Source organism: Ranitomeya imitator, chromosome 2 (assembly GCF_032444005.1).
Source record: "Ranitomeya imitator isolate aRanImi1 chromosome 2, aRanImi1.pri, whole genome shotgun sequence".
Lineage (NCBI taxonomy): Eukaryota > Metazoa > Chordata > Amphibia > Anura > Dendrobatidae > Ranitomeya > Ranitomeya imitator.
The window spans coordinates 705,208,643-705,230,599 of record NC_091283.1 but is presented as its reverse complement, the minus strand read 5'-3'; positions in this window follow the sequence as shown (position 1 = coordinate 705,230,599).

Below are 21,957 nucleotides of genomic sequence, written 5' to 3'. Positions count from 1 at the left end.
ATTTTTTATTTTCACGACTCTGCATTCTAAACTTCTGTGAAGCACTTGGGCGTTCAAAGTTCTCACTACACATCTAGATAAGTTCCTTGGGGGGTCCAGTTTCCAAAATGGGGTCACTTGTGGGGGGTTTCTACTGTTTAGGTACATCAGGGGCTCTCCAAACGCAACATAACACCCGCAGACCTTTCTATCAAAGTCTACATTCCAAAATGGTGCTCCTTCCCTTCCGAGCTCTGCCGTGCGCCCAAACAGTGGTTTACCCCCACATATGGGGTACGAGCATACACAGGACAAATTGGAAAACAACTTTTGGGGTCCAATTTCACTTGTTACCTTTGTGAAAATAAAAACTTGGAAGCTAAAAAATAATTTTTGTGGAAAAAAAAATGTTTTTTATTTTCACGACTCTGCATTATAAACTTCTGTGAAGCACTTGGGCATTCAAAGTTCTCACCACACATCTAAATAAGTTCCATGGGGGGGTCTAGTTTCCAAAATGGGGTCACTTTGGGGATTTTTTTTACTGTTCAGGTACATCAGGGGCTCTCCAAGTGCGACATGGCGTCCGATCTCAATTCCAGCCAATTCTACATTGAAAAAGTAAAACGGCACTCCTTCTCTTCCAAGCTCTGCGGTGCGCCCAAACAGTGGTTTACCCCCACATATGGCATATCAACGTACTCAAGAGAAATTGCTCAACAACTTTTGTGGTCTATTTTCTCCTGTTACCCTTGTGAAAATAAGAATTTGTGGGCGAAAATATTATTTTTGTGTAAACAAATGCGATTTGTTATTTTCACGGCTCTACTTTATAAACTTCAGTGAAGCACCTGGGGGTTTAAAGTGCTCACCACACATCTAGATACGTTCCTTAAGGGGTCTAGTTTCCAAAATTGTGTCACTTGTGGGGGGTTTCCACTGTTTAGGCACATCAGTGGCTTTTTAAACGTGGCATGGCATCCAATCTCAATTCCAGCCAATTCTGCATTGAAAAAGTCAAACGGCGCTCCTTCAATTCCAAGCTCTGCGGTGCGCCCAAACAGTGGTTTACCCCCACATATGTGGTATCGGCATATTCAGGAGAAATTGCGCAACAAAATTTATGGTTTAATTTCTGTTTTTACACTTGTGAAAATAAAAAAAATGGTTCTGAAGTAAAACGTTTGCAAAAAAAAAGTTAAATGTTCATTTTTTCTTCCACATTTTTTCAGTTCCTGTGAAGCACGTAAAGGGTTAATAAACTTCTTGAATGTGGTTTTGAGAACCTTAAGGGGTGCAGTTTTTAGAATGGTGTCACACTTGGTTATTATCTATCATATAGACCCCTCAAAATGACTTCAAATGTGATGTGATCCCTAAAAAAAATGGTGTTGTAAAAATGAGAAATTGCTGGTCAAATATTAACCCTTATAACTCCCTAACAAAAAAAAATTGTTTCCAAAATTGTGCTGATGTAAAGTAGATATGTGGTAAATGTTATTTAATAACTATTTTTTGTGACATATCTCTCTGAATTAAGGGCATAAAAATAAAAATTTTGAAAATTGCTAAATATTAAAAATTTTCACCATATTTCCGTTTTTTTCATAAATATTCGCAAGTAATATCGAAGAAATGTTTCCACTAACATGAAGTACAATATGTCATGAAAAAGCCATCTCAGAATCAGCGGGGTCCGTTAAAGCGTTTCTAGAGTTATAACCTCATAAAGTGACAGTGGTCAGAATTGTAAAACTTGGCTCGGTCATTAAGTACCAAATTGGCCCCATCACTAAGGGGTTAAACCTGACAGGGCACACCTGTGAAGTGAAAACCATTTCACTACCTCTTGAAGCTCATCAAGATAAATTCAAGAGTGTGCAAAGCATTCATCAAAGCAAAAGGTGGCTACTTTGAAGAACCTAGAAAATAAGACATATTTTTAGTTGTTTCACACTTTTTTGTTAAGTATATAATTCCACATGTGTTAATTCATAGTTTTGATGCCTTCAGTGTGAATTTACAATTTTCATAGTCATGAAAATACAGAAAAGTCTTTAAATGGGAAGGTGTGTCCAAATTTTTGGTCTGGTCTGTACTATATATATATATATACAGTGGGGCAAAAAAGTATTTAGTCAGTCAGCAACAGTGCAAGTTCCACCACTTAAAAAGATGAGAGGCGTCTGTAATTTACATCATAGGTAGACCTCAACTATGGGAGACAAACTGAGAAAAAAAATCCAGAAAATCACATTGTCTGTTTTTTTAACATTTTATTTGCATATTATGGTGGAAAATAAGTATTTGGTCAGAAACAAAATTTCATCTCAATACTTTGTAATATATCCTTTGTTGGCAATGACAGAGGTCAAACGTTTTCTGTAAGTCTTCACAAGGTTGCCACACACTGTTGTTGGTATGTTGGCCCATTCCTCTATGCAGATCTCCTCTAGAGCAGTGATGTTTTTGGCTTTTCGCTTGGAAACACAGACTTTCAACTCCCTCCAAAGGTTTTCTATAGGGGTGAGATCTGGAGACTGGCTAGGCCACTCTAGGACCTTGAAATGCTTCTTACGAAGCCACTCCTTTGTTGCCCTGGCGGTGTGCTTTGGATCATTGTCATGTTGAAAGACCCAGCCACGTTTCATCTTCAATGCCCTTGCTGATGGAAGGAGGTTTGCACTCAAAATCTCACGATACATGGCCCCATTCATTCTTTCATGTACCCGGATCAGTCGTCCTGGCCCCTTTGCAGAGAAACAGCCCCAAAGCATGATGTTTCCACCACCATGCTTTACAGTAGGTATGGTATTTGATGGATGCAACTCAGTATTTTTTTTCCTCCAAACACGACAAGTTGTGTTTCTACCAAACAGTTCCAGTTTGGTTTCATCAGACCATAGGACATTCTCCCAAAACTCCTCTGGATCATCCAAATGCTCTCTAGCAAACTTCAGACGGGCCCGGACATGTACTGGCTTAAGCAGTGGGACACGTCTGGCACTGCAGGATCTGAGTCCATGGTGGCGTAGTGTGTTACTTATGGTAGGCCTTGTTACATTGGTCCCAGCTCTCTGCAGTTCATTCTCTAGGTCCCCCCACGTGGTTCTGGGATTTTTGCTCACCGTTCTTGTGATCATTCTGACCCCACGGGGTGGGATTTTGCGTGGAGCCCCAGATCGAGGGAGATTATCAGTGGTCTTGTATGTCTTCCATTTTCTAATTATTGCTCCCACTGTTGATTTCTTCACTCCAAGCTGGTTGGCTATTGCAGATTTAGTCTTCCCAGCCTGGTGCAGGGCTACAATTTTGTTTCTGGTGTCCTTTGACAGCTCTTTGGTCTTTACCATAGTGGAGTTTGGAGTCAGACTGTTTGAGGGTGTGCACAGGTGTCTTTTTATACTGATAACAAGTTTAAACAGGTGCCAATACTACAGGTAATGAGTGGAGGAAAGAGGAGACTCTTAAAGAAGAAGTTACAGGTCTGTGAGAGCCAGAAATCTTGATTGTTTGTTTCTGACCAAATACTTATTTTCCACCATAATATGCAAAAAAATGATAAAAAAACAGACAATGTGATTTTCTGGATTTTTTTTTCTCAGTTTGTCTCCCATAGTTGAGGTCTACCTATGATGTAAATTACAGACGCCTCTCATCTTTTTAAGTGGTGGAACTTGCACTATTGCTGACTGACTAAATACTTTTTTGCCCCACTGTATATATAAATATATATATATATACTGTATATATTTTTATATATATATATATATATATATATATATATATATATATATATATATATATATATATATACACAGTTAGGTCCATATATATTTGAACAGAGACAACATTTTTCTAATTTTGGTTATAGACATTACCACAATGAATTTTAAGCAAAACAATTCAGATGCAGTTGAAGTTCAGACTTTCAGCTTTCATTTGAGGGTATCCACATTAATATTAGATGAAGGGTTTAGGATTTTCAGCTCCTTAACATATGCTACCCTGTTTTTAAAGGGATCAAAATTAATTGGACAATTGACTTCAAGGCTATTTCATGGACAGTTGTGGGCAGTCCCTTCGTTATTTCATTCTCAATTAAGCAGATAAAAGGCCTGGAGTTGATTTGAGGTCTGGTGCTTGCATTTGTAAGGTTTTGCTGTGAAGGAAACATGCGGTCAAAGGAGCTCTCCATGCGGGTGAAGCAAACCATCCTTAAGCTGCAAAAACAGAAAAAACCCATCCGAGAAATTGCTACAATATTAGGAGTGGCAAAATCTACAGTTTGGTACATCCTGAGAAAGAAGGAAAGCACTGGTGAACTCATCAATGCAAAAAGACCTGGGCGCCCACGGAAGACAACAGTGGTGGATGATCGAAGTATAATCTCCAAGGTGAAGAGAAACCCCTTCACAACAGCCAACCAAGTGAACAACACTCTCCAGGAGGTCGGCGTATCAATATCCAAATCTACCATAAAGAGAAGACTGCATGAAAGTAAATACAGAGGGTTCACTGCACGGTGCAAGCCACTCATAAGCATCAAGAATAAAAAGGCTAGACTGGACTTTGCTAAAAAAAACATCTAAAAAAGCCAGCAAAGCTCTGGAAGAACATTCTTTGGACAGATGAAACCAAGATCAACCTCTACCAGAATGATGGAAAGAGAAACGTATGGTGAAGGCGTGGTACAGCTCATGATCCAAAGCATACCACATCATCTGTAAAACACGGCAGAGGCAGTGTGATGGCTTGGGCATGCATGGCTGCCAGTGGCACTGGGTCACTAGTGTTTATTGATGATGTGACACAGGACAGAAGCAGCCGAATGAATTCTGAGGTATTCAGAGCCATACTGTGTGCTCAGATCCAGCCAAATGCAGCCAAATTGATTGTTGGTCGCTTCATACTACAGATAGACAATGACTCAAAACATAAAGCCAAAGCAACCCAGGAGTTTATTAAAGCAAAGAAGTGGAATATTCTTGAATGGCCAAGTCAGTCACCTGATCTCAACACAATTGAGCATGCATTTCACTTGTTAAAGACTAAGCTTCAGACAGAAAGGCCCACAAACAAACAGCAACTGAAAACCACCGCAATGAAGGTCTGGCAGAGCATCAAAAAGGAGGAAACACAGCGTCTGATGATGTCCATTAGTTCAAGACTTCAGGCAGTCATTGCCAACAAAGCGTTTTCAAACAAGTACTAGAAATGAACATTTTATTCACAATTATTTAATCTGTCCAATTACTTTTGGTCCCTTTAAAAACAGTGGCACATGTTAAGGAGCTGAAACTCCTAAACCCTTCATTAAATTTTAATGTGGATACCCTCAAATGAAAGCTGAAAGTCTGAACTTCAACTGTATCTGAATTGTTTTGTTTCAAATTCATTGTGGAAATGTCTATAACCAAAATTAGAAAACTGTTGTTTCTGTCCAAATATATATGGACCTAACTGTATATACATATGTATATATATACATATGTATATACAGTGGGGCAAAAAAGTATTTAGTCAGTCAGCAATAGTGCAAGTTCCACCACTTAAAAAGATGAGAGGCGTCTGTAATTTACATCATAGGTAGACCTCAACTATGGGAGACAAACTGAGAAAAAAAAATCCAGAAAATCACATTGTCTGTTTTTTTATCATTTTTTTGCATATTATGGTGGAAAATAAGTATTTGGTCAGAAACAAACAATCAAGATTTCTGGCTCTCACAGACCTGTAACTTCTTCTTTAAGAGTCTCCTCTTTCCTCCACTCATTACCTGTAGTAATGGCACCTGTTTAAACTTGTTATCAGTATAAAAAGACACCTGTGCACACCCTCAAACAGTCTGACTCCAAACTCCACTATGGTAAAGACCAAAGAGCTGTCAAAGGACACCAGAAACAGAATTGTAGCCCTGCACCAGGCTGGGAAGACTGAATCTGCAATAGCCAACCAGCTTGGAGTGAAGAAATCAACAGTGGGAGCAATAATTAGAAAATGGAAGACATACAAGACCACTGATAATCTCCCTCGATCTGGGGCTCCACGCAAAATCCCACCCCGTGGGGTCAGAATGATCACAAGAACGGTGAGCAAAAATCCCAGAACCACGTGGGGGGACCTAGAGAATGAACTGCAGAGAGCTGGGACCAATGTAACAAGGCCTACCATAAGTAACACACTACGCCACCATGGACTCAGATCCTGCAGTGCCAGACGTGTCCCACTGCTTAAGCCAGTACATGTCCGGGCCCGTCTGAAGTTTGCTAGAGAGCATTTGGATGATCCAGAGGAGTTTTGGGAGAATGTCCTATGGTCTGATGAAACCAAACTGGAACTGTTTGGTAGAAACACAACTTGTCGTGTTTGGAGGAAAAAAAATACTGAGTTGCATCCATCAAATACCATACCTACTGTAAAGCATGGTGGTGGAAACATCATGCTTTGGGGCTGTTTCTCTGCAAAGGGGCCAGGACGACTGATCCGGGTACATGAAAGAATGAATGGGGCCATGTATCGTGAGATTTTGAGTGCAAACCTCCTTCCATCAGCAAGGGCATTGAAGATGAAACGTGGCTGGGTCTTTCAACATGACAATGATCCAAAGCACACCGCCAGGGCAACGAAGGAGTGGCTTCGTAAGAAGCATTTCAAGGTCCTAGAGTGGCCTAGCCAGTCTCCAGATCTCACCCCTATAGAAAACCTTTGGAGGGAGTTGAAAGTCTGTGTTTCCAAGCGAAAAGCCAAAAACATCACTGCTCTAGAGGAGATCTGCATAGAGGAATGGGCCAACATACCAACAACAGTGTGTGGCAACCTTGTGAAGACTTACAGAAAACGTTTGACCTCTGTCATTGCCAACAAAGGATATATTACAAAGTATTGAGATGAAATTTTGTTTCTGACCAAATACTTATTTTCCACCATAATATGCAAATAAAATGTTAAAAAAACAGACAATGTGATTTTCTGGATTTTTTTTCTCAGTTTGTCTCCCATAGTTGAGGTCTACCTATGATGTAAATTACAGACGCCTCTCATCTTTTTAAGTGGTGGAACTTGCACTATTGCTGACCGACTAAATACTTTTTTGCCCCACTGTATATATATATATATATATATATATATATATATATATATATTTATACATGTATATATATATATATATATATATATATATATATATATATTTATTAAGTAGTTCTAGATAGTATACTCATCCTTTTTGGGTGTACTAGTTATAGAGACAACTCAAAGTTATTGAATGGGTTATCTGAGCAAATAAGCTAATCTGTTTAGGTATATAAGGCACTTATTTGAAAGTTATGAATATGCCTTGTTAAGCCTAGATTGTACATTGACAATTATTTTTTCTTTGCTTTCTTTACACAGAATATATATGGACACTTGGTTGCATTGAAAAAAAATTCTATAGGATTTAAAGTAATATATCAATAGCTGGAAAATATCTATAGCGAAACTTTTAATCTTTTGGTAAAAAACTTAATCATATTTTCTTAAACCCAAAGAAAATACTGGAATTCCTCCAATTACAACTTTTGGCATCTGGTGACATAAAATCCCTTATCTCATTTGGTCTACATCAGCTTTTTCTTGATTTTAAATTTGGTCAGTAGAGGAAATTAATTCTGTAGCTCCACGTTAAAGGTTTTATGTGCCTTGCCAAATGAAGTCCCATGATTCGTTATATAAACTATTCTGAAAACTTTTCATCTTTTGATAGAACCTATGAAATTTTAAATAATTACAGCTCATGGGAAATATAATTTGTTTATTTGGACTTCAGTGAAAATGATTAGGAAATTCAGCTTTAGAAGAGATAACCAATGTTGCCTTCACAGCACAGGAGCCTACGAAGGATGCATCTGCATCAAAATGTGTCTCGGAACATATAATATCATATTAATCCATCTGTATATCAGTAGGAGGAAAATTAGATGAAAAGGCAATTTAACCACCTTCTGCCAGCTACAGTAAATTTTAAAAAAATTATAAACTGGCATATAAACCTACATCAATTTTAATTAATATATAATGCCATTGTTAAGTTTATAGCTCTAAACTTTAATACAATTATAATTTATGTATTGTAATATATAAGTATATTTGCATCCAGGGGATTTTGCCCTTCATTTTGACAGAGACTTTATAATTGGACTTAAAGCAAACCCTAATATAACTCTTTTGGCTCACCCAGATGCCCAATAAACTGAGTCTGAGCATGGACCGGACTGTACGGACTGTCTCAGGACCTGAGCCCAATAGCCTTATAGATTTTTTTGTTGTTATCGGATCAGAAGATCCACAGTTAGTCCGTGCTTTGTGTCCCATGCTCAGACCAAGTTTCATAGATGTCTTAATGAGCTTTTAACCTGTGATGGAGAATCAGACATGTAGTGATAGTTATCTGATTTCACAGGCAGGATATTTTTCAGGTAGCACACTACAAGATTAATTGATCTAGCCATTGCAGACCTACAGTACATTTCTAAAGTCTCAAAATAATGAAATATTTTTAAAGGTCTAGTACCACCAGTATAGCTTATCACATGTCCACAGGATAGGTTAAGTATCTGATTGCGATAGATTTCTCTGGTAAGACCACACTAATGCCACTTTATTCATTGCCTACAGGATATGCAGAGATTGCTGAGTGTTATGGACTGACCTGAGTTGGAGAAATGATATTGCAACCACTGCAGCATCAGCAGGTAGTGTACTCAAGGAATCGCCAGAGGTTGGTGCGCAAAGCTGCAGTGTAGTTGCGAGGATAAGCAGGAATTGTAGTCAGGAAATAGCCAGAGGTTGGTACACAAAGCAGCAGTGAAGTTGGGAGGATAAATAGGAATTGTAGTCAGGAAGTCGCCAGAGATAGGCACATGGAGCAGCAGTATAGTTAGGAGGATAAGAAGAACTCATAGGCAGGAAATACCCTGAGATCGGTACAGGGTAGCAGCAGTAGAATCTTGAGTATAAGCAGCAGGTGGAAAGAATCTAGACTAAAGGCTGGGAGCTCAATAATCTCACAAGGAAAGAAGTGCCAGGTTTAAGTAGGATGTTCAATCAGAAGATCACAGGGTTGAGCCAATCAGGAACTTGGGGTGGAGACAATCAGGAACTCAGGGTGGAGACCATCAGGATCAACACAGGTACTAGTATCTGGTCTAGCAAGAAACTGTCCAACAAGATTAACCCCTTAATGACAGCCAATACATCTTTTAACTGACCTGAGATATAAGAGAATAGCCTCCCCATACAGGTGACAATCCAGCAGCTGTTGGTTGTGCACTATAGCTGACAATTTGCTGTATCAGCCATTATCAGTGTTTGCACCTTTCCAAATCTGTTTAACCCCTTAGATGCTGCTGTCAATAGTGACTACATCATTAGAAATGGTTAACAGAGTGTGTGGGCTTCCTCTTTATCCAAACTGGTGCCCTCAGATCATGATTTTGTGGTCCTGATGTTTGCCATGGCAATTCACACCCAAATAGCGGCCTTACAGTCTGACAGCTCTAGTAATCTATTCAGAAGTTAGCGGCATTTAGGTTGGTAAAAATACACTTCTTCATTTCTGTCATGCTACTTTGCATTAATTCCTGTAAAGCACCTGAAGGGTTAATAAACTACCTGACTGCAGTTTTCAATATGTCAAGGTGTGCTGTTTTTAAAATGGTATCACGTTTGGGGTTCTCTCAATATATGGGACCCCTAAAGTCACTTCAAACATGGATAAGTCCCTAAAAAAAATACATTTTGTAAATTTCCTTAAAAAAATGAAAAATTGCTGCTACATTTTTAAACCTCCTAAAATGCTAACAAAATAAAATAACATTTTACAAATGGTGCTGATGTAAAGCAGACATGTGGGAAATGTTATTTATTAATGGTTTGCTGTGGTATGACCATCTGGATTAAAGGGATAATCTAGAAAATTGGTAATTTTTTAACATTTTTCTCAAATTTTTTATTTTTTTATAAATAAACACAAAACATATTGACCTAAATTTACCATTATCATAAAGTATAATGTGTCACAAAAAACAATCTCAAAATCAGGGTCGCCATCAGAGCAAAATAAAATAACGTTTTACAAATGGTGCTGATGTAAAGCAGACATGTGGGAAATGTTATTTATTAATGGTTTGCTGCATTAAAGGGATAATCTAGAAAATTGCTAATTTTTTAACATTTTTCTCAAATTTTTTATTTTTTTTATAAATAAACACAAAACATATTGACCTAAATTTACCATTATCATAAAGTATAATGTGTCACAAAAAACAATCTCAAAATCAGGGCCGCCATCAGGGCATTATAGCCGTGACTGGCGTATGGGGCCCGGTGATCAGAGGGGGCCCGCATCGGGCCCCCTCTTACCTGCTCACCGGGCCCCTACCGGCAGCCACAGGCTGAACCGGGCCCTTAGCGGCGGCTGGCGTTACAGCTGTTTAACGCTATTGACATGCAGAAATGCTGGACCCAGTGGGGCAGAAATGCTGGACACAGTGGGGCAGAAATGCTGGACAGAGTGGTGCAGAAATGCTGGACACAGTGGGGCAGTAATGCTGGACACAGTGGGGCAGTAATGCTGGACACAGTGGGGCAGAAATGCTGGACACAGTGGGGCAGAATGCTGGACACAGTGGGGCAGAAATGCTGGACACAGTGGGGCAGAAATGCTGGACACAGTGGGGCAGAAATGCTGGACACAGTGGGGCAGAAATGCTGGACACATTGGGGCAGAAATGCTGGACACAGTGGGGCAGTAAAGCTGGACACAACGGGGGCAGAAAGCTGGACACAGAGGGGGCAGAAAGCTGGACACAGGGGGGGCAGAAAGCTGGACACAGGAGGGGGGGCAGAAAGCTGGACACAGGGGGGGCAGAAAGCTGGACACAGGGGGGGGTCAGAAAGCTGGACACAGGGGGGGCAGAAAGCTGGACACAGTGGGCCAGAAAGCTGGACACAGTGGGCCAGAATGCTGGACACAGTGGGGCAGAAATGCCGGACACACAGTGGGGCAGAATGCTGGACACAGTGGGGCAGAAATGCTGGACACACAGTGGGGCAGAATGCTGGACACACAGGGACAGAAATGCTGGACACAGTGGGGCAGAAATGCTGGACACAGTGGGGCAGAATGCTGGACACAGTGGGGCAGAAATGCTGGACACAGTGGGGCAGAATGCTGGACACAGTGGGGCAGAATGCTGGACACAGTGGGGCAGAAATGCTGGACACAGTGGGGCAGAAATGCTGGACACAGTGGGGCAGAAATGCTGGACACAGTGGGGCAGAAATGCTGGACACAGTGGGACAGAATGCTGGACACAGTGACAGGGGCAGAATGCTGGACACAGTGACAGGGGCAGAATGCTGGACACAGTGAAAGGGGCAGAATGCTGGACACAGTGACAGGGGCAGAATGCTGGACACAGGGGCAGACTGTGAGACCCGGGGGCAGAATGCTGGACATTGGGGCAGAATGCTGGACATTGGGGCAGAATGCGAGACACGGGGCAGAATGGAGATATGGGGCATGATTGGAGACACGGGGCAGGATGAAAGACATGGGGGCATGACTGGAGACAGATGGGGGAGGATTGGAGACAGATGGGGCAGAATGGAGACACAGGGGGCATAATTGGAGACAAGTGGCAGAATTGCAGACACAGGGGCATGGTTGGAGACATAGGGGGCAGAATGGAGACATGGGGCATGATTGGAGACACTGGGGGCAGAATTGGAGACAGATCGTGCAGGATCATGGGGCAGGATGGATATGATGGAGACAGATGGGGCCGGATGGAGAGATCACATGGGGCGATCATATGGGGCAGGATGGGGAGATCATATGGGGCAGAATGGATACTCATGAGGGCAGGATGGGAGAACATATGGCTGACGCCAGGAATGAGACACACGGTGGCCAGGATGGTGAATATTATTACCATAGGGGCTAATTTAGGGATATTATTACTGCAGTGATGTATTTATTTTATTTTTTTAGTATACTGTCTTAAATGAGGGGGCGGTCCTGTTACTGTATAGAGTGATACTATGTTGCCTCTTTTTCTTCATGTGGTGTAATGTAGAAGTTGTGAAAAATTAAGTAATGTATTCTACAAGCGGAGCTCGAGATAACTGTGTTATTTCCTGCAGAGACGAGCCCTGGCTGGATGAAATGATGGCGGTCTGTGCTGGATGAAAGATGAAGGACTTCACCTAGAGACGTCACTGGTGAGTCAGTGTGTTACCTATACACTGACACTATACACTGTATACTATATACAGAGCTCCTGTGTATATTTTCACTAGTGATCACTGTATTATCTGTACACACAGGGGTGGATTAAGGGTAGCCAGGGCCCCGGGCTGTTCAGACACTGTGGGCCCCCCCCGGTCATGTGACGGGGGTCATGTGACGGGGGTCATGTGACGGGGGTCATGTGACGGGGGTCATGATATACCCGAACCAGATTATTCCAGAAAAATGGCCGGGCCCTACTCTACTGTAACCTATTAAATATTTGTTAGAATCTGCAATACAATTTAGGTATATTTTGACCAATAATATCACATACAAGGAACAAATACCACCGCACCGTGACCAGACCACAAATTACAACCACAGTGATCGAATTATATTACATACAAGGATCAAATACCACCGCGCCATGACCAGACCACAAATTACAACCACAGTGATCGAATAATATCACATACAAGGGACAAATACCACAACACCATTTCCAGACCACATATTACCACCACATAGTGACTGAATACTACAATACTGATCAGTAAAAAACAACAACACAATACTATCACCATAAGTGCCAGTATTCACAGGAGATCTGTACTTAGTATGCAGTGTCTGTGTAGAGGTAATACAGAGATCACTGGTGGTATTATACACAGGAGCTCAATATAGTATACATTGTATAGTGTCAGTGTATAGGTAACACTGACTCACCAGTGACGTCTCTAGGTGAAGTCCTTCATCTTTCAGCCAGCACAGACCGCCATCATTTCTCCCAGCCAGGACTCGTTTCTGCAGGAAATAACTCAGTTATCTCGAGCTCCGCTTGCAGAACACATTACTTAATTTTCACAACTTCTACATTACACCACATGAAGAAAAAAAGGTGATATAGTGTCACTCTGCACAGTAACAGGACCGCCCCCCATTTAAAACAGTATACTCAAAAAATAAAATAAATACATCACTGCAGTAATAATATCCCTAAATTAGCCCCTATGGTAATAATATTCCACATCCTGGCCCCGTGTGTCTCATTCCTGGCTCCAGCCATATGTTCTCGCATCCTGCCCTCATGAGTATCCATTCTACCCCATATGATCTCCACATCCTGCCCCATATGTCTCCATCGTATCCATCCTGCCACATGATCCAATCCTGCCCCATGTCTTTAATTCTGCCCCGTGTCTCCAATCATGCCCCGTGTCTACATTCTGCCCATGCCTCCAGTCCTGCCCCCATTGTGTCCAGCAATCTGCCCCAGTATGTCCAGCATATTGCCCCAGTGTTCAGCAATCTGCCCCAGTGTCTCCAGCATATTGCCCCCAGTGTGTCCAGCATTGCCCCCAGACAGTGTGTCCAGCAATCTGCCCCAGTGCGTCCAGCATTGCCCCCAGACAGTGTGTCCAGAATATTACCACCAGTGTGTCCAGAAATCTGCCCCAGTAAGTCCAGCATTTCCCCCAGTGTCTCCAGCATTGCCCCAGTGTCCTCCAGCTCCAGCAATCTGCCCCAATGTCCTCCAGCATTGCCCCAGTGTCCTCCACCATTGCCCCAGTGTCCTCCAGCAATCTGCCCCAGTGTCCTCCAGCCATCTGCCCCAGTGTCCTCCAGCATTGCCCCAGTGTCCTCCTGCCATCTGCCCCAGTGTCCTCCAGCCATCTGCCCCAGTGTCCTCCAGCCATCTGCCCCAGTGTCCTCCTGCCATCTGCCCCAGTGTCCTCCAGCCATCTGCCCCAGTGTCCTCCAGCCATCTGCCCCAGTGTCCTCCAGCCATCTGCCCCAGTGTCCTCCAGCATTGCCCCAGTGTCCTCCAGCATTGTCCCAGTGTCCTCCAGCAATCTGCCCCAGTGTCCTCCAGCATTGCCCCAGTGTCCTCCAGCATTGCCCCAGTGTCCTCCAGCCATCTGCCCCAGTGTCCTCCAGCATTGCCCCAGTGTCCTCCAGCATTGCCCCAGTGTCCTCCAGCCATCTGCCCCAGTGTCCTCCAGCATTGCCCCAGTGTCCTCCTGCCATCTGCCCCAGTGTCCTCCAGCCATCTGCCCCAGTGTCCTCCAGCCATCTGCCCCAGTGTCCTCCAGCCATCTGCCCCAGTGTCCTCCAGCATTGCCCTCAGTGTGTCCAGTCCACCGTTGTAAAAAAAAAAAAAAAAAAAACAAAGTCTCCTCACCTGTCCTCGCTCCAGCGCCGCGGTGAGCTCCCTCCAACAGAGCACACTCGCCGGCGACTGACAATGACGTCAGACGCCGGCGACGTGTGCGCCTGCGGCCGACATCAGCCGCCAGCCTCCAATTGGCTGGCGGCTGGTGTTAACTATTGACGTGCGGGCGCTTGCCCGCACGTCAATAGGAAACCGCCGCAGGCAGCGCCGGAAGGGGCCCGGTGAGCAGATGAGAAGGGGCCCCATGCGGGCCCCCTCTCTCTGCCCACCGGCTACGGCAGGGGGCCGGGGGCGGGCACATAAATGCCGGCGGCGGCCGCCGGCAGCGGCATTCGAATAACAGATGATCAGAGGGTCAACAGTGCGGTAGCCCAGGGCCCCCCCAGACCACTGGGCCCTGGGCTACCGCCCATATTGACCCTCTGATAATCCGCCCCTGTGTACACAGACACTGCATACTAAGTACAGATCTCCTGTGTATAATGGCACTTATGGTGATAGTATGGTGCTTTTTTTTAATTACTGATCAGAATTGTGGTATTTGGTCACTTTGTGGTGGTAATATGTGGTCTGGTCATGGTGTTGTGGTTTTTGTTCCTTGTATGTGATATTTTTCGATCACTGTGGTGGTAGTATGTGGTCTGGACATGGTGTTGTGGTATTTGTTCCTTGTATGTGATATTATTGGTCATTTTGAACATTGAAAAATAAATAAAAATATACCTAAATTGTATTGCATATTTTAACAAATATTTAATAGGTTACAGTAGAGTAGGGCCCGGCCAAAAGTATCTACCGTGTTATGGTGGCGGCTTAAAAAATCTTTTGGCCAAAACAAAAGCTGCTGGCTATATGTGTGATCTGGTGATGGAAACTGTTAATGTGTGATAGGTGAGAAGTGGAGTTTTTCCAAGAGAGAGCGGTGGGACTGTGGACAGTTCGAGGGGTGGAGCGTGGAGGCGGGGCTGGGGTGGAGCCTGGGCAGAGTCTCAAGGGGGCCCCGAAAATTTTGCCAGTATGGGGCCTCGAAATTTCTAGTGGCAGCCCTGCTCAAAATCACTGGGATTTGTTGAAGCATTGCAGAGTTATTACCACATAAAGTGACACTGGTCAGATTTAAAAAATGTGGCTGTCACTAAGAGGTTAATAGATCAGAGGGAAGAGCTGCTGCTTGATGCATAAGACCTGCTGAGTTTGAGTCCTGACACTGAGTTTAGTGCTCAGTTGCTAGTCTTATAGAAAATGACAGAAGCGACTTCACTAATGCACAACCAACACTCCTTTGAAATAAGCAACACAGGACTTACAATCTCGAGGTCAAAGAGAATGAAGAGCCAATGATAAAACACTTATCCACATATTCTGTAGTTAGATGATAAGTTGTTTAGTTGTGGATGAATCTCTTTAAATGGGATTACTAAATTATACACATGTGGTCTAAATTGTTGGTACAACTCGTTTAGTGACAGAAAAACCCACAATGGTCACAGAAATAACTTGAATCTGACAAAAGTAATAATAAATAAAAAATCTATGGTAATGAACAAATGAAATTGCTTTTAAACCAGGCTGTTACAGAACCACCAGCACCAAGAATATGTTATGCAGTATATATTATGTATAATAGGTTCCATGTGAAATGCATCAGTCCTCAGGCTGCGCCCTTGGGCAGAGGGGACACGATATTCCCCTTTTGTCCTCCCCCACCTTTGTAATTCCCACAGTAAATATCAGCAGGCTCCGGCCCCCTGCGGCTATTGTAATGTATGTCTGGCCTGTTTTTTCTATTGGCCTGCCCTGTGTATCTGTGTTATATATTCTGTGTGCTGTGAATAAAGTGTGTTCTTTTAGACTGGAAATACGTGGAGTAGCAGTCAGCTTTTATATGCTCTCACGTAATCAAGGAATTCCAGCCAGCGTCCTTCACTCAGAATCTAGCAAAAGCAGAGTGGACCTCCTGAAACACGGGGTGGTACTGAAAGAGGTACCCCAGCTTGGTAGACCCCGTTACACTGGTGGCAGACAGCGGGATACCCCTTCTACAGGAGGAAAGGAATGAATGGAAGACAACTACCAGAAGTTAAAGAGGACTACATTAAAAGATCTGGTGGAAGCCCGAGGGTTAATCGCCAGCAACAAAACAAAAGTGGATTTGATAGCAGCCATCATGGAACACGACAGTGCAGCGCCCCCCAATGTGATCGTGGAGGAGACTGAATTCCAGAGGAAGGTAAAGAAAAGACTGGCGTTCTATGGCCCAAACTCTGCAGTAGAGATCATATGAGAGGTGATGGCTGATGTGCGTACTGATCTGAAGGAAAAGATGGCCGAGCGGACCAGGATAGAGCTAGCCAAGATGGAGATGGCAGAGCAGTCCAAAGTGGAGCTGGCCAAGATGGAGATGGCAGAGCTGAGAGAGGAGAGTCAGCGAGCAGGGGGAGCTCTGGCCTCCGCCCAGGTACCTTCAACAGTAAGCCACAAAATGATCCAGTATAATGCCTTCTGACAGTTGGGGGAGGCAGAGGAAGACATTGATGGCTTTCTGCAGGACTTTGAGCGGCAGTGTGCCCTTCATCAAGTGAAGCTGGAGGAACGGATTCAGATTCTGGCCAGCAAGCTGACAGGCCGGGCAGCGGACGCCTATCGCACGGTACCTGATGAGGACTGTATGGACTATGAGCGAATCAAAGAAGTGATCTTGGCCCGGTATGCGCTGACACCAGAGGCATACCGCCAAAAGTTCCGCGGACTTATAAAACGAGTAACCGATACCCACGCTGAATGGGCCTGTAAATTACGGCGGTAACTGCTACAGTGGGTACAAGGGAGCCAAGCACCCACTAAGGAGGACGTCCTCCAGCTCTTCTTGTTAGAACGATTCTTTAATGGACTAAAGCCCAAAACACAGGAATGGCTTCGGCACAGGCGGCCAATGACTCTTGAGGAAGCCGCTCATCTGGCCGATGAACATCATGACGCCAGGAGGCCTCAGTTGTCCGGATCAAAGATGGTCACTAGGGGTCCGCCCATGGACCTGGAGGGCCCCAAACCACCGAAGATTGTAGGGGAACCAGCTAGAAACCCGGCATACCACAGTTCCCCTGGGGCGCGATGCCACACCTGCCGTCAGCTGGGCCACCTGCAAGACAATGTCCCAACCAGACTCAGCATACCCAGTGGCCAAAGGCGGGAACAGCTACCTTCCGCCGGGCCGCTGTACACTGCTACCAAGGCAAAGCTGACCCGGCATTGGGGGCTACAACTGCTGCATGAAGTAGACCCCGTGCAGGCAGTCCAGGCAGATAATCGACAACAGCATCGACAGGTCGTGTGGGTTAATGGGAAATGCATGCAGGGACTAAGAGATTCCAGAGCAACTTTGACCCTTGTAAAGCATCATCTCGTCCGGGACCAAGAGAAGATGGACCGGACAGTGGCAGTCCGTGTAGCAGGGGGAGCCATACATCGACTGCCCACTGCCAGGATTCACCTGAACTGTGGAGTTGGGGATGGCCTTGTTGAGGTCGGCTTGATGGAGGATTTGCCTGCAGACGTTTTGCTGGGAAATGACTTGGGGCCCAAGTTGTTTGCCTTCTCTGTTGCCCCTTTGGCTGAGACATATCCTGTGACCACCCGGAAACAAGCTCGAGCTGCGGAGGCGGAATCACACTCAAAGGAGGCCCAGGTAAGACATCCCAGCCCTACACGTATTCCCATAGACAGACACATTTCTTGGGCCACCCCAGATGAATTTAAGAGGGAGTTACTTGAGGATCCTTCATTGGAGGGATATCGTGGGAAGGCACAGGAGGGGAGAGGGGTACTGGAAGGGCAACAGTTTATATGGAAGCAGGGACTCCTCTACCGGATCACAGAGAAGCACCACACAGGGACGAGCCCCACTATCAAACGACAGATGGTAGTTCCCAAGAAGTATAGGCAGGAGTTACTGCGAATCTCTCATGACATACCCTTGGCCGGGCACTTCGGCATCAGTCGCACCAGGCATTGTCTGACACAAAACTTCTTTTGGCCGGGGGTAACCTATGATGTTCGTCAATACTGCCAGACCTGTGACAGTTGCCAGCGCATTGGCAAGAGGGGAGATCGATGCACGGCCAAATTACTCCCCCTCCCCATTGTGGAGGAACCATTTAGCCGAGTAGCGGTCGATCTGATAGGGCCATTAGCCAAACCCAGTCCATCAGGGAAAAGGTATATATTGACAGTGGTAGATTATGCCACATGATATCCAGAGGCGGTTGCGTTACCTAACATACTGGCAGAGACGGTGGTGGCTGCCCTGCTCCAGGTTTTCTCACGGGTTGGATTTCTCTGGGAGATTATCTCAGAGCAGGGTACCCAGTTTACAGCAGAGGTGACCAACCAACTGTGGAAGCCGTGTGGCGTAAAGTCCATTAGAAGTGCCCCGTACCACCCGCAAACCAATGGGTTGTGTGAACGCTTTAACGGGACGTTAAAACAACTCATTGGGACTTTTACCAGGACATACAGGGACTGGGAGAAGTTCTTGCCTCACCTCCTGTTTGCCTATCGAGAGGTGCCCCAAGAATCCACAGGGTTCTCCCCATTCGAACTGGTATACGGGAGACGGGTAAGGGGACCTCTAGACTTAGTGCTAGAACACTGGGAAGGGGAGGGCATCATAGAAGGGGTTCCTATTGTACGCTATGTGCTGGAATTCCGGGACCGCCTACAGGAGCTGACCCAGGCTGTACGTGGGAACATGCAGGTGGCCCAGCGGCGCCAGCGCGTATGGTACGATCGGAGGGCCAGAGAGCACACCTTGGAAATAGGGCAGAAGGTCCTGGTGTTAGAGCCCACTAGGCAGAACAAGTTCCAAGCTGCATGGCAGGAACCCTACCAGGTAGTGGGAAAAATAGCCGACACCACCTATAATGTCGCCGATTGTGACGACCCCAGGGTTATCCGCATGTTCCACATGAATATGCTGAAGCCCTATCAGGAGCGCCCAGAAGAGGTAGTGGCCATCTGTGCACCTGAAGCAGAGGATTTAGCCGGACTTCCCTTGCCTGATGTCTTAGGGGAGGAGACTCAGTCTAAAACATGGGACCAGGTACACTGGGGTGAAGACTTAGGTCCCCGGGAGAGACAGCAGGCGGAGGAGTTGTTGAGGCAACGACAGAGGATGTTTTCGGGGAAACCCGGGTACACTCACCTGGAACAACACAAGGTTGAGACCCAGGATTAGACCACCCTGCGACAACCCCCCTTCTGCGTCCCTGAGTCTGTACGAGAAGGGATGCGACAAGAGATACAAGAGATGTTGCGTTTAGGGGTCATTGAAGAGTCAGATGGTCCCTGGGCATCCCCCGTAGTGTTAGTGCCCAAGAAGGATGGAACTACACGGTTTTGTGTAGACTATCGTAAGCTCAATGAGAAAACAGTGACGGATACGTATCCCATGCCGCGTGTGGATGACTTGTTAGACCGGCTGGCAGGGTCAAAGTATTTGACCACCATCGATCTATGCAAAGACTACTGGCAGATTCCCCTTAGTCCTGATGCTATTCCCAAGTCAGCATTTGTCACCCCGTTTGGCTTATTCCACTTTTGAATTATGCCATTCGGGATGAAGACTGCCCCGGCGACCTTCCAGAGGCTGGCTGACCGGCTTCTGAATGGTCTCCAGGACTATGCGTGTGCCTACCTGGATGACATCGCCCTCTACAGAGCGATATGGGAAGAGCATCTAAATCACCTAGAGACAGTATTAGACAGGATCAACAAGGCCGGAATCACACTGAACCCAAACAAGTGTCACGTGGGCAAAGCAGAGGTTCAGTATTTAGGGCATTGGGTGGGAAGTGGGAAACAGAGACCAGAACCAGCCAAGATTGAGGCCATAGCCAAATGGCCCACCCACCGCACTAAAACCCAGGTCATGGCGTTTCTAGGGACAGCGGGGTATTATAGGAAATTCATTCCCAATTACAGCAGCGTGGCCAAGCCCCTCACTGATCTGACCCGTAAGAACCCACCCTGCCAGGTAACCTGGACCCCAGAGTGTGAGGAAGCCTTCCGCCAGCTAAAGGACACCCTCACCAATACCCCTGTATTGGCCGCACCTGATCCAACTAAACGTTTCCTTGTTCACACAGACGCTTCTATGTTTGGATTGGGGGCAGTACTAAGCCAAGTCGGGCCGGACGGCCAAGAACACCCGGTAGCTTACCTGAGTTGGAAACTACTGCCCCGTGAAGTGAGCTATGCGGCCATCAAGAAGGAGTGCCTGGCAATAGTATGGGCACTCAAAAAGTTACAACCATATTTGTATGGATGACAGTTTTCCCTCCTAACCGACCATAATCCCCTAGTCTGGCTTAATCGAGTCTCCGGAGACAACGCCAGATTACTGCGGTGGAGTTTAGCCCTACAACCTCTGGACTTCACCATCCACTACAGACCCGGCAAACAAAATGGTAATGCCGATGGACTAAGTCAACAAACGGAACTTGTACCAACCCCATAAACTTCGGTCATCCCCAAACCGATCCGTTAAGGATCAGACTGTGTATGCCGATCGCGTCGCTGAAAAGGGGAGCCGTGTTACAGAACCCCCAGCACCAAGAATATGTTATGCAGTATATATTATGTATAATAGGTTCCATGTGAAATGCATCAGTCCTCAGGCTGCGCCCCTGGGCAGAGGGGACACGATATTCCCCTTTTGTCCTCCCCCACCTTTGTAATTCCCACAATAAATATCAGCAGGCTCCGGCCCCCTGCGGCTATTGTAATGTATGTCTGGCCTGTTTTTTCTATTGGCCTGCCCTGTGTATCTGTGTTATATATTCTGTGTGCTGTGAATAAAGTGTGTTCTTTTAGACTGGAAATACGTTGAGTAGCAGTCAGCTTTTATATGCTCTCACGTAATCAAGGAATTCCAGCCAGCGTCCTTCATTCAGAATCCAGCAAAAGCAGAGTGGACCTCCTGAAACACGGGGTGGTAGTGAAAGAGGTACCTCAGCTTGGTAGACCCCGTTACACAGGCTTTCACAGAATTAAAAAATAAATAAAACTGAAATAGACCTGGACAGAAATGATGGTACCCTTAACTTAATATTTTGCTGCACAACCTTTTGAGGCATTCACTGTAATCAAACAAACAATTCCTCTAACTGTCAATGAAACATATGCACCTCTCAACAGGTATTTTGGCTCACTCCTCATGAGCAAACTGCTCCTATTGTCTCGTGTTTGAATGTTGCCTTTTCCAGATGGCATGTTTCATCTCTTTCCAAAGATGCTCAGTATGATTTTGGTCAGGGTTCATAGAAGGCCACTTCAGAATAGTCCAATGTTTTCTTCTTAGCCATTCTTAGGTGTTTTTAGCAGTGTGTTTTGGGTCATTATCCTGTTGCAAGACCCATGATCTGCGACTGAGACCAAGCTTTCTGACACTGGCCAGCACATTTCACTATAGAATCCCTTGATAGTCTTGAGATTTAATTGTACCCTTTTTAGACACCCTGTACCAGATACA